The 13,085-nt window shown below is 44.9% G+C and overlaps 1 protein-coding gene across 2 annotated transcripts in view; it reads left to right on the top strand.

Moving 5' to 3' along the window:
- The window catches only part of LOC134354682 (flavin-containing monooxygenase 5-like), a 54,442-nt gene extending 52,408 nt beyond the window's left edge, over positions 1–2,034 (top strand). Inside the window, exon 10 of one of the 2 annotated variants that reach the window (XR_010019873.1) lies at positions 1,821–2,034. The gene's annotated coding sequence lies outside the window, so the exon portion shown is untranslated. The remainder of the gene's footprint in view (positions 1–1,820) is intronic. The other variant, XR_010019872.1, reaches the window with a different exon arrangement.
- Positions 2,035–13,085: the final 11,051 nt, after the last annotated feature.

Here is a 13,085-nt window from a genome sequence, read left to right as displayed (position 1 = left end):
AGGATTCCCTGCAATCGGTCCGTGACATCCTGGATCCCGGCACCAGGGAGGCAACACACCATCCTTAAATCTCGCCTGTTGCCACAGAAACCCCTTTCTGTACCTCTCACAATGGAGTCCCCTACTACCACAGCTCTGCCTGACGTCTGTCTCCTCGGCTTTGCCTCAGCGCCAATTGTTGACTCGCAGACCTGTCCACCTCTCAGACTGGCACTGTCTTCTGTCCCGACATGGGACGGTTGCCTTCATTAGCCAAGGTATAGAATATAAGTGCAGGTGGTCATGATACAATTTCAAAACACATTGGTAGGGCCACCACTGGAATATACAATTCCAGTTGCCACACTACAGAAAGATGTGATTGTACTGAAAAGGGTGCACAGGACATCCACTAGGAGAAACTGGAAAGACTGGGAACGTTTTCTTTAGCACGGAGGAACATGGGAGGGAAGGGGATATCTAAATCAAGGGTTCCCAACGAGGGTCTCCAGACCCTTTGCCTAATGTATTGGTCCATGGCATAAGAAGTCTGGGAACCCCAGATCTAGATGGAGATGGAGAGACACAGATAGGGTAGATCATAAGAAACTTTTCCCTATGCAGAGGAGTCTGAAGCCAAAGAGTGTAGGTTTAAGGTGAGGAGTAAGAGGTTTGGAGTGGATCGGAGGAAGAATTTCCTGACCTAGAAGTGATTATAATCCAGAGTGCACTGCTTGAGGAGATGGTGGAGGAAAGTACTTCACAACATTCAAGAATCAGAAAGTACGAAGTTGATGCAGAAAAGTTGTGCTGAGGGAAAAGATCAGTCATGATTTTATTGAATGGTAGGCCAGATACGAGAGACTGAATGACCTACTGATTCCACGTATGTAGATCCACACAAAATAATTTCATTAAATTTGCTTGGCCACGTGACATGAGCACCATTGTCCAGGCTGAAACTTATTGTCTATCCCCTCGTAAAATGCTGCCTTACTTGGCTGAAATGATTAAACACTTTCCTATGCCATTTCAAAGAACAATCAAATCGCTGCCACTTAATAACATCACAATGAAATAGATTCTTTACCTTAAGGACGTTATTGACACAATTGTGCTTTTACAATAATCCAGCTGTTTGCTAATTTCATCATTTTAACGTCAGGATTTACTGAGCTGAATTGAAATTTTGAAGCCACCGTAGATTATTAATTCAGATACGAAAACAGCAGCATGAAGAATACAGAACTAAGTACACTTAAAAGTTTCTACTGTCATTTAACTCTGCATCACTTTATTTGTCGATTTTCAGCAAAGAATGGTAATATAAACATAGTAGCAAATTAAACATTAATTGCAATTATCTTGATTTTTTTCAATTCAATTCAATTCAAGTCAACCTTTTCTTGAAACCCAACAATGTTATCATCAGATAGAGTAAAGAGGGAGTATCTGTTTCACAGGGTGGAAATGTCTAACTCCAGAGGGCATGCATTGAAGGTGGGAGGGGGTAGGTTCAAAAGGGATGTGAGGGGTAAGCTTTTTACTCGAGAGAGTGGTGGATGCCTGGAATGCACTGCCTGGTGTGGGGGTAGAGGCAAATACATCAGAGACTTTTAAGAGATGTTTAGCTAGGCACATGAGTATGAGGAAGGTGGAGGGATATGTACACTGTGCAGGTAGGAGGGATTAGATTTCGGGTGTTTCTGATTTGCTTTTTAGCAGGTTCGACACAACATTGTGGGCTGAAGAGCCCTGTTGCTGTACTGTTCTGTTCTATATTTTAATCACTTATTTACTGTAATCCGACATTAATCCCACCTTCCCCTCCCTTCCCACAGACTCTACCACTCACCTGAGGCAATGTAATTGGCCAAATAACCTCCCAACTTGGGAAGTGGGGAGAAAACTGAAGAACTTGGGGAAAACCCGCATAGTCATAGGGAGACGAACAGCACTGGAGGTCAGCATTGTGCCTAGGCCCGTGAGCTGTGAGGCAACAACACCACTACCTGTACTACTGTGTTGAAAGCAATGCAGACTATAAATGACTTTAATAATAAATAATATTAACTGGAACAAACCTAAAGATAACTTTCTTCTGCAACAAAATGTCATAAAAATAAGAATAAGATTTTGATGAGAGATGTTAATTTATATCAGAAAGCTCTTATGTTAACTGAGTTTTTCTTTCTCCACAGACACTGCTTGAACTATTGGTTATTTCCTATCTTTAGGGTTTTTTTTTTGCATTTGCATGATTCCATTCATGGTCCCCAGGACTTCACAAAGTGTTCTATGTTTTTTTACATTTTTAAAATCTTAGTTAATGAGATATAGGGCACAGTAGACCCATCTGTCCCTTCACACTGTGCCGCCCAGCAACCCCTGATTTAACACCAGCCTCATCATGGGACCAATTAACCTACCAAACAGTACATCCTTGGACTGTGGGAGAAAACCAAAGTACCCAGAGGAAACCCATGCAGTCATGGGGAGAACATACGGTACAAACTCTTTACAGGCAGTGGCAGAAATATCGCTGATGTGTCGTTAATTTTGTAGTACTGTTGTATTGTAAACTATGTGGCTGCCAATTTAAGTAGAACTACTTCCCTCAAGTGATAGTGGGAAAAAAAATGACCAGTTTATACGCTGAGGGTTAGATATCAGAATTAGATACTGGCTGGAGTACTGAACAGAAAACACTCCTACTCGCCTTTGAATAGTGCCATGGGATCATTCGTGCACAAAGGTTCATCTCGAAAGGCTTGAGCTTCGTATCTTGTCTGGAAGGTGACTCCACTGGCTGCAACACTCTCATAATATGGCAGCACACAGCACTCCCTCAGTGCTGACCTGAAGCGCACAACCCAACAGGACCTGAACCTCCTATCAACCATGCTTTGGATCTTTCCGAGAGCACCCACTCTGACACCTGAGCATTGTAGATTTCAACTAGCACATGGACAGCCCTTGATGTTGGCTGCCTATGAGCACTTGCCCAAAATCATTTGTAGAATCGGATCATGTCATCTCTTTGACGTAAATTCTACTCTTGGCTACGCAAAGGTGGCTCCATGAAGTCTCCAGAGATGCAGAAATTGTTATATATTACTGGTCAGACCTAGAGAGCATGCAAGTGTCCTATGACTCAAATGTCAGACCAGCACTCGGACATAGCTGACACTAGATCTAGTTGAGACATTTATGTTGTCACTCTCCCTTCACAATTATGTCTGGCACACCAGTAATTACCAGCATATCCCACTTATATTTCTGATTTCCAGCATCTGCAGTATTTTGCTTTTCCACTGGTCATGTAAGACCCTTTTTGGGTAAGGCTCTCAAGGAACATGCAGCAGATGAGGGCTAGAGCAGTTAAGGTGCAAAACAGCTATGAATTAAATGAATGGGAGCAAGACCTTGGGGCTATTTATCAACTCCTGTTATCACATTCTTAACAAGCTCAGGCACTGCTCTTCCCTTTCTTGACCTCTCTGTCTGCATCTCTGGAGACAGTCTATCTACTGATATTTTTAATAAACCCACTGAGTCTCACTGCTATCTGGACTATATCGCTTCCCACCCTGTCACTTGCAAAAATGCCAATCGCTTTTCTGAGTTCCTCCGTCTCCTCTGCATCTGCTTTCAAGATGAGGCTTTTCCTTCCAGAACAAACGTGGGGCAATTTACAATGATCAGTACATCTTTACATGGGAGGAAACCGGAGCACCCAGAGAAAACCTACACATTCCATGGGGAGGAAATACAGACTCCTTCCAGATGACATCGAAATTGAACTCTGAATTCTAGTGCCCCAAACGATAATGATGTTGTGCTAACCACTACACTACAGTAGACGTTAGAGAGGAAACAAGCACCAAAGGCATTTTGGGACAGACTTGTTACTCATCCCATTAAAGTCAAATTCAAATTGCCTTCAAATGTATAATTTAAAAAGTTGTGGAATCAATGCATTTAGATTTGTACTTGACTCACAAAGGATATCATACAAAAGTTTCCACAAAATAAGGGCTCACAGGATCAGGTGCATTGCTAGAGGATTGATAAAAGGACATAAAACAGAGTATCAGTAAAAGAGTTTTTTTTTCCCAGTGGGGTGCTCAATGACCAGCAATGGATCCTTAGATATTTATAAATCTATAGTAATAACTTAAAATAATACACAAAGATTGTTGGTTAAGCCTAACTAAAAGAAGAAGCTGCAAAGACTCTGGTGTTTGGCATCTGTCTGTCTTGAAGGACAATGAGTGATGATCAACACCATCACAAGCCTGGGCTGAAGATATGGAGATCCTGAGATGCCCAGTCTCCAAGATCCCCCTCTCGGCCTCACCATTGTAGTCCAGAGCAAAGCTAATGTAGCAATACGTTTGGCACCAGCCTGATTGCAGGAGCTGTCGGAAGGATGTTCAATGACTTGCAGCCGCCTTTGGGGGCTCCACTCCGGATTGGCTGTCTGGGCCTACTACCGTTAGCCCTCATCTCTCCCGAGGCTGCCCACAAGGCAGTGGGGCTGTTTACCCATAGCTGGGGATCTGGTTCACGAGCACCAGAGTGTGTCCACACACCGGTGAGCCTGCATGCTACGTGTGCAGGAGCCAGACCTCCTCCCCGTTCTCTGCAGTTCAGCCTGAGTCTAAAAGGAGTTCAGTCTCTGTGTGTCACCACCACATGAGGCTTGCTGTTGGAGAGAGTTTGTACTGGCAGGGAGAGACTTACACACTCAGCTCTCATTTTCACAAGACTGCTAGCCAGCGTGAAAGCTGAGAGTGAGAGCGACAAGCGCTATCCACTACACTACCACACTAAGATGCATCACGGCAACCATCCTGACACCACAAAGACTCTACATAGGATATAAATACAAGAAATTCTGCAAATACTGGAAATCCAAAGCAACACATGCAAATTGCTAGAGGAACTCAGCAGGTCAGGCAGCATTTATGGAAATGAATACACGGTTGACGTTTCAGGTCAAGACCCTTCTTCAGGCCTGGAAAGGAAAGAAGAAGATGCCACAATTAAAATTTGGGGTTGGGGAAGGAGGATAACTATAAGGTGATAGGTAAAGCCAGGTGGATGGGAAAGGTAAAGGGCTGGAGAGGAAAGAATTTGATCTGAAAGGAGAGTGGACCACAGGAGAAAGGGAAGGGGGAGGGGACCCAGGGGGATGTGATAGGCAGATGAGAAGATGTAACAGAACAGAGTGGGGAATAAAAGAAGGGGTGAGGGGGAGAGAATTTTTTTACCTGAAGCAGAAATCAATACTCATGCCATCAGGTTGGAGGCTACCTAGAGGAATACAAGATGTTGCTCTTCGACCCTGAGCATGACCTCATCGTGGCATAATTGGAGGTCATGGGCAAACTTGTCAGAATGGGAATGGGAACTGGAATTAAAACGTTTGGCCACCAGGAAGTTCTGCTTGTGGCGGATGGAATGGAGGTGCTCAACGAAAGGGTCCAAAATTTACAATGGGTCTCAACAAGGTAGAGGAGGCCACATTGAGAGCATCAGACACAATAGACAAGCCCAGCAGATTCACTGGTGAAGTGTTGCCTCACCTGGAAGGACTGTTTGTGGCCTTGAATGAAGTTGAGGGAGGAGATGAATGACCAGTTGTGGCATTTTGGCTGCTTGCAGGGATAAGTGCTGGGAGGCAGATTTATTGTCGTGGGGGGACAAATGGACAAGGGAATCGTGGAGGGAGCGATATCTATGGAAAGCAGAGGAAAGGGACATAAAGATATGTTTGGAGGTAGGATCCATTTGGAGGTGAAGAGAATGATGATATCAGAAGTTTCAAAGGTACATTTAATGTCAGAGAAATGTATACAATATACATCCTGAAATGCTTTTTCTTCGCAACCATCCATGAAAACGGAGAAGTGCCCCCAAAGAATAAGATTAAAGTCTGTCACGAGCCTTGTGGCCCATCAGGCCAGTGTTTATGCCGGTTTCTGTGGCATGAAGCGACTGAGAGTACAAGACTCCCCCCCCCCAGATAGGACGCCAGTCTATCGCGAGGTTAACCCCCAGCATTTTTGCCGGTACCCATTCTCAGCTGGGTAGACTGGAGCATTGTGTGGTTAAGTGTCTTGCTCAAGGACACATACGCTGCCTCAGCTGAGGTTCGAACCCACGATCTTCAGATCACTAGTCCAACGCCCTAACCACTTGGCCATGCGCCACACCACTAAAGAAGAAGTGACAGTTAAATATTAGAAACCCCCAGCTCCCCTCCTCTAACCCCCCCCCATGTGTAAGTGGCAGCAAGCAACAATCCCTCCTCCCCCCACTGGCTAAAAAAAAGCATCAGCACCCGCCACCAAGCACTCAAGCATGAGCAAAGCAACACAAAGACACAGACTTGCAGTACCCCAAAGACTGCTAGTTCACCCGGTATTTGACATCCTGTACTACAAATTCTCTCTCTCCCTAATAAGGGAGAAAGAGTTGTCTCCATTTCACAATGAGATGGGAGATATAACAAACAGCTCACTGGTTTACGCTGTTTAAAAAGTCCATTGCATTGCTTTTTCCAAGCTCTGTGCCCAAAGATCTCGGGTCTCTGGGCACAGAGCCTTGGAAGCTCTTAGGCTGAGCCCTTGGCATGTTGAATAATGGCCAGTCGTGAAACACCGAGAACAGGTCCCATTCCTGCAAAGAACCCTAGTCAAGTGTGTAACTCCAGGTCAGGGTCTTCAAAAAAACCCTGAAAGGGAAAAATAGAGATATTAAGGATGGAAATAGAGCTGTTTCTGAAGATGTAAGCAAAAGAGTCCCCGTTAGGCACCATTAACCCTCCTAAGCTCCTCCTCAAGTATATAGGATATAGTATAGAAACAGGATACAAAGTTTTAATTTTATTTATTGAGATACAGTGAAACGGCTTGTGATAGGCAGATGTAGTAAGAGAAGATACCAATGTGAAGAAGAATGGGAAAACAAGAATTTATGTAGTAGAGTTGTGTAAATGCTAGTCTGGGCAGGGTTTTGAGATTGTAAGATCTAGGTACAGCAAGAAAGAAAGAGAAGGGGAAGTTTTGCTGCAATTGGACCAATTTGCTGAAACCAAATTATCTTAAGTGGTATTCTATGAGTAATCTGCGTGGTTCTGCTCTTTCTGTTCCTTGGGAAAGATATACTTGATGTTAGAAGTGACGCAGCATGGATTCAACAGGTAGTTTCCTGTACAATGGGTTTGCCTATGAGAAGAGCCAGTGCACATATTCTCACAGAAATTCAAAAGAATTAGGAGTTCTACATTGAAATCAGTAAGAATTTGTAAGGATTACTATACAGATAATGGGATGCCTACACCTCTCTTAGGAGAGTCTAAATTACAGAGTATTATTTCAAGATAAAATATAGGTCACATAGAGCTTAGGTAAAACATTTGTAATCATAATATAATGAACCTTTGGAGAAGTCTGCAAAGAGGACTACAAATACAGTTATATTGGTGGTTAAAATGAACAATGTATATTTGGTCATCATAATGGTAATTAAGGGAAGATGCACTTAGGGTAGTGCATCAACTATGAACTTACTGAACAAAGCAGGAGGCCAGCCTTCTATTGTTCCTATTTCCTTGGATCTTATGTGAAAAATGAAATCCACTAAAAACTTCGGGAAAGACCCAGTATTGGGAATTATATCCAACAAAATAAGAAATTCCATGCATGCTCAATATTTATGGAATCCTAGTGATGAAAATCCTGAATTTGTGAACCAAATAAAAAGCCCCTAGGCTCACTACACTCTATTATGGAGCTCTGTCAACAGTTCAGCACCAGGGAAGCTACTACTTCACTAAATCCACCTAGAAAAAACTGCATGCCTGAACATTGGGTACAGTAGGATTAACTTCTGTGGTCTTTCATTTTGTTCTTGATTCATTCCTTCTTTGCCATAGGAATGCTCTGGTGTACGTAGATCAGGATTTGGGAGTGATGGGAGGATGTGGAGAAAGAATAAAGAGTTTTAGTGACCTGTATGACGCTTGAATATTATTTGAAAATTTCTAAGTGACTGTCTCCTAATTTAGTATAACAATGAACAAATTCATTTGTATGGGTTTCCAAGTCTATCTGCTGGGCACCCAATCTTTGGATCATCCCAATCATTTTATCCGGTACTTCCATTGTGGCCTTCTGTATATTGGTGAGACCTGATATAGATCGGGAAACCACTTTGCTGAGCAGCTACGCTCCGTCTGACAGAAAATGTGGGATCTCCCGGTAGCCACCCACTTCAATTCTAGTTCCCATTCCAACATGTCAGTCCGTGGCCTCCCCTGCTGCAATGATGAGGCCACATTTAGGTTGCATGAGCAACAACTTAAATTCCGTCTGGGTAGCCTCCAACTTGATGGCATGAACATCAATTTCTTGAAATTCTGGTAAATTCCCCCCCCCCCTTCACCATTCCCATTTCTGTTTCCCTCTCTCAGCTTATCTCCTTACCTGCCCATCACCTCCCGTTGGTGCTCCTCCCCCTTCCCTTTCTTCCATGGTCTTCTGCCCTCTCCTACCAGATTCCCCCTTCTCCAGCCCTTTCTCTCTTTCACCCATCAGCTTCCCAGCTCTTTACTTCACCCCACCCCTCTCCCAGTTTCACCTATCACCTACTACCTTGTGCCTCTTTCTCCCCTCCCCACTCCTTCTTGCTCTAACTTCTCATCTTTTTTTCCCACTCTTGATGAAGGGTCTCAGCCCAAAACGTTGACTGTTTACTCTTTTCCACAGATGCCACCTGGCCTGATGTGTTCCTCCAGCATTTTGTGCATGTTGCTTTGGATGTCCAGTATCTGCAGATTTTCTTGTCCTAGCAGTAAGATTTCTTGCTTTTGAGTCAAAAAATCGTAGCACCCTGCAGAAAATTCTTAAGACAGAATATTACTTTTACCAAAGATGTCCTTGGAATTAGAGAACATTTGGTTTTCTCTATCAGTTTAGCCACTTGATTTATGTTATTTGAATCTTCTGGTTCCTCCCCAGCTATCTGTAATGGTCCAATCAGAAACAAGAGAAAATCTGCAGATGCTGGCAATCCAAGACACACACACAGAGTGCTGGAGGAACTCAGCAGGCCAGGCAGCATCGATGGAAAAAGAGTACCGTCGATGTTTCGGGCTGAGACCCTTTAGCAGGGCCGGAGGAAAAAAGATGAGGGGTAGTGTTAAAAGGTGGGGAGAGAAGGGGAGGGAGAAACACGAGATGATAGGTGAAACCAGGAGGGGAAGGGATGAAGTAAAGAACTGGAAAGTTGATTGGTGGAAGAGATACAGGGCTGGAGAAGTTGGTGTGGAGAGTCTGATAGGAGGGGACAGAAGGCCATGGAAGAAAGAAAAGGGGTAGGGGCACCAGAGGGAGGCAACAGGTAGGTAAGGAGATAAGGTGCGAGAGGGAAAAGGGGGAAAGGGAATCGTGGGGGGGGGGCATTACCAGAGGTTCGAGAAATCGATGTTCCTGCTGTCAGGTTGGAGACTACCCAGATGGAATATAAGGTGTTGTTCCTCATCACGACAGTAGAGGAGGCCACGGATAGACATATCAGAATGGGAATGGGAAGTGGAATTAAAATCTGTGGCCACTGGGAGATCCCACTTTATCTGGTGGAATGTAGGAGCTCAGCGAAGCAGTCTCCCAATCTACGTCAGGTCTCACCGATATATGACACAAACAGACTCACAGGTGAAGTGTTGCCTCACCTGGAAGGACTGTTTGGGGCTCTGAATATAGTGAGGGAGGAAGAGTCGGGGCAGCTGTGGCATTTGTTCCGCTTGCAAGGATAAGTGCCAGGAGAAAGATCAGTGGGGAGGAATGAATGGACAAGGGAGTTGAGTAGGGAGCAATCCCTGCGGAAAGCAGTAAGTGGGTGGGGGGGGGTCCCAATGTGCTTGGTGGTGGGATGATAGGTGAGGACGAGGAACACTATCCCTGGTACGGTGGTAGGAGGATGGGGTGAGAGCAGATATGTGTGAAACGGAAGAGTTGCAGTTGAGGGCAGCGTTGGTGGTGAGGAAGGGAAGCCCCTTTCTTTGAAGAAGGAGGACATCTCCTTCATTCTGGAATGAAGCATCCTGAGAGCAGATGCGGCAGAGACGAGGAATAGGGAGAAGCAACTGGCATTTTTACAAGTAACAGTGTGGGAGGAGGTATAGTCCAGGTAACTGTGAGAGTCCGGGGGTTTTTAATAGACACCAGTAGATAAGCTGTCTCCTGGGACTGAGACAAAGAGATCGAGAAAGGGGAGGGAGGTGTCGGAAATGGACCAGGTAAATTTGAGGGCAGGGTGGAAGTTGGAGGCAAAGTGGTTGAAGTCGATGAGTTCAGCATGGGTGCAGGAAGCAGCATCAATGCAACCATCAATGTAGCGTAAGAAGAGTGCTGGACAGTCACCACTGTAGGCTTGGAACACTGACAAACAGGCAGGCATAGCTGGGACCCATGCGAGTGCCCATGGCTACAACTTTTGTTTGAAGGAAGTGGGAGGAGCCACAGGAGAAATTACTAGGAGTGAGAACAAGTTCTGCTAGGTGGAGGAGAGTGGTGGTGGAGGGCAACTGGCTGGGATTGGTGTCTAGAAAGAAACAGAGAACTTTGAGGCCCTCCTAGTGGGGGGTGGATGTGTATAGAGACTGGACATCCATAGTGAAAATAAGATGATGGCGGCCAGGGAATTGGAAATCATTGAAAAGGTCCAGAGTGTGTGAAATGTCACGGATGTAGGTAGGGAGGGACTGAACTAGGGGGGATAAAACAGAGTTGGGGTATGAGATAGGAGTTCAGTGGGGCAGGAACATGCTGAAACAGTGGGTCTACCTGGACAAGCAAGTTTGTGTATCTTGGGTAGGAGGTAGAAACAGGAGGTGCAGGGTGTGGGAACTATGAGGTTGGTGGCAGTGGATGGGAGATCCCCAAAGTTAATAAGGTTGCTGACGATGTGGGAGACAATGGCCTGGTGCTTCTTAGTGGGGTCCTGTTCGAGGAGTAAGTGCTACACCTGCCCTTACACCTGCTCCCTCACTACCATTCAGGGCCCCAACGGTCCTTCCAGGTGAGGTGACACTTCACCTATGAGTCTGTTGGGGTCATATACTGTGTTCAGTACTCCCGGTGTGGCCTCCTGTATATCGGTGAGACCTGGTGTAGATTGGGAGGTGGCTTTGCCTAGCACCTACACTGGGTTCGCCAGAAAAGGTGAGATCTCCCAGTGGCCACCCGTTTTAATTCCACTTCTCATTCCCATTCTGATATGTCTATCCATGGCCTCCTCCACTGTTGTAATGAGGCCACACTCAAGTTGGAGGAACAATACCTTCTATCCCATCAGGGTAGCCTCCAACCTGATGGCATGAACATCGATTTCTCGAACTTCTGGTAATGCGCCCCCCCCCCTTCCCATTCCCTATTCCCCTTTCCTCTCTCATCTTATCTCTTTGCCTGTCCAGTGTCTCCCTTTGGTGCTCCTCCCCCCTTTTCTTTCTTCCATGGCCTTCTGTCCTCTCCTATCAGACTCCCCCTTCTCCAGCCCTGGATCTTTTTCACCAATCCACTTCCCAGCTCTTTCCTTAGCCCCTCCTTGTCCCATTTCACCTATCACCTTGTCTTTCTTCCTCCCCTCCTTCAACTTTTAACTCTACACCTCTCCTTTTTTTCCTCCTAGTCCCACCAAAATGTCGTCTGTATTCTTTTCCATAAATGCTGTCTGGCCTGCTGAGTTCCTCCAGGACTTTGTGTGTGTCATCTGTAATGGTGCTGCAATTTAAAACCATCGTCAGGTTGAGAGTAATGCTGCCAAGGTCAGCATTCATTGTTCAATCGTAATATCTGAACAAGTACCAAATCTAATCTATTATTCATTTTGGAAATCCCTATAACATATTGAATGTAGTCCAGTCATTACTAAAGTCTGTTAATAATTTACATCTCTCCGAATCAGATCTATGTGTTCAGGATAAATTTCTTTGGTTTTAATTGTAATTAAATCCTCTTTTAAAAGTCAGTTCTTTTTTCATTCACCTATCATCAGACCATAAGACATAGGAGGAGAATTAAGCCATTTGGTCCATCGAGTCTGCTCTGCCATTTGATCATGGCAGATCCATTGCCCTCTCAACCACATTCTTCTGCCTTTTCCCTGTAACCTTTCACGCCCTGACTAATCAAGAAGCTCTTAACCTCCACCCTAAGTATACCCAATGATCTGGCCTCCACAGCCACCTGTGGTGATGAATTCCACAGATTCACCACACTCTGGCTGAAGGAATTCCTCTTCATCTCCATTCCTAACGGAGGTCCCTCTATTCTGTCCCTCTGGTCCAAGACTCCACCACTATAGAAAACATCCTCTTCACATTCACTCTCTCCAGGCCTTTCAACATTCAATAGGTTCAATGAGATCCTCCCCACCATTCTTCTAAATTCCACTAGGTAAAGACCCAGAGCCATCAGTTCCTCTTCAGACAAGCTTTTTATTCCCAGAATCATTCTCATGAACATCCTCCGGCTCTCTCCAATGTCACATTCTTTCTTAAATAAGGAGCCCAAAACTGCTCACAATACTTCTTCTCTAAAGAATTATCTTTTCACTACACCAGATTAACTTTAAAAGTCAATGTTAAGATGAGAGAGACCCTGACTAAGCCCAGATTTAGTATCATCCCCTGTCTTGAACTGTGAGTCTGTGAAAGTACTCTCATAGTGGTGTTGAGTAAAGTTTTGGGAATTTGATGACGTGATGCTGACGAGAAAGTGAAGATTGGGTGTGAGCTGGGCTGCTGGAGGTGATGTCACTCTCTACCAGCTTCTATCTTCACCCCAATTACCACTGCTCTCTCTATCTCTCTTTCTCACCAACCATGGACAGTGTACATTCTGACGGTATGCAGGTGTCCCCCACTTTTCGAACATTCACTTTACAAAACCACACTGGTAATTGCTTCTTCGCTTTACGATATTCTGGCTTACGAACCATTTCATAGGAACGCTCTACCTTCGGATGGCGGGGGAAACCTGTAGTGAGAAGTGAGAGAGGTGCATCAAATATCGGCTTGTTTTCCACTCTCAGGC

Source organism: Mobula hypostoma, chromosome 12 (assembly GCF_963921235.1).
Source record: "Mobula hypostoma chromosome 12, sMobHyp1.1, whole genome shotgun sequence".
In the NCBI taxonomy this organism is placed as follows: domain Eukaryota; kingdom Metazoa; phylum Chordata; class Chondrichthyes; order Myliobatiformes; family Myliobatidae; genus Mobula; species Mobula hypostoma.
The sequence above is the reverse complement of the archived record's forward strand: the minus strand, read 5'-3'. Positions and strand labels throughout refer to the sequence as shown.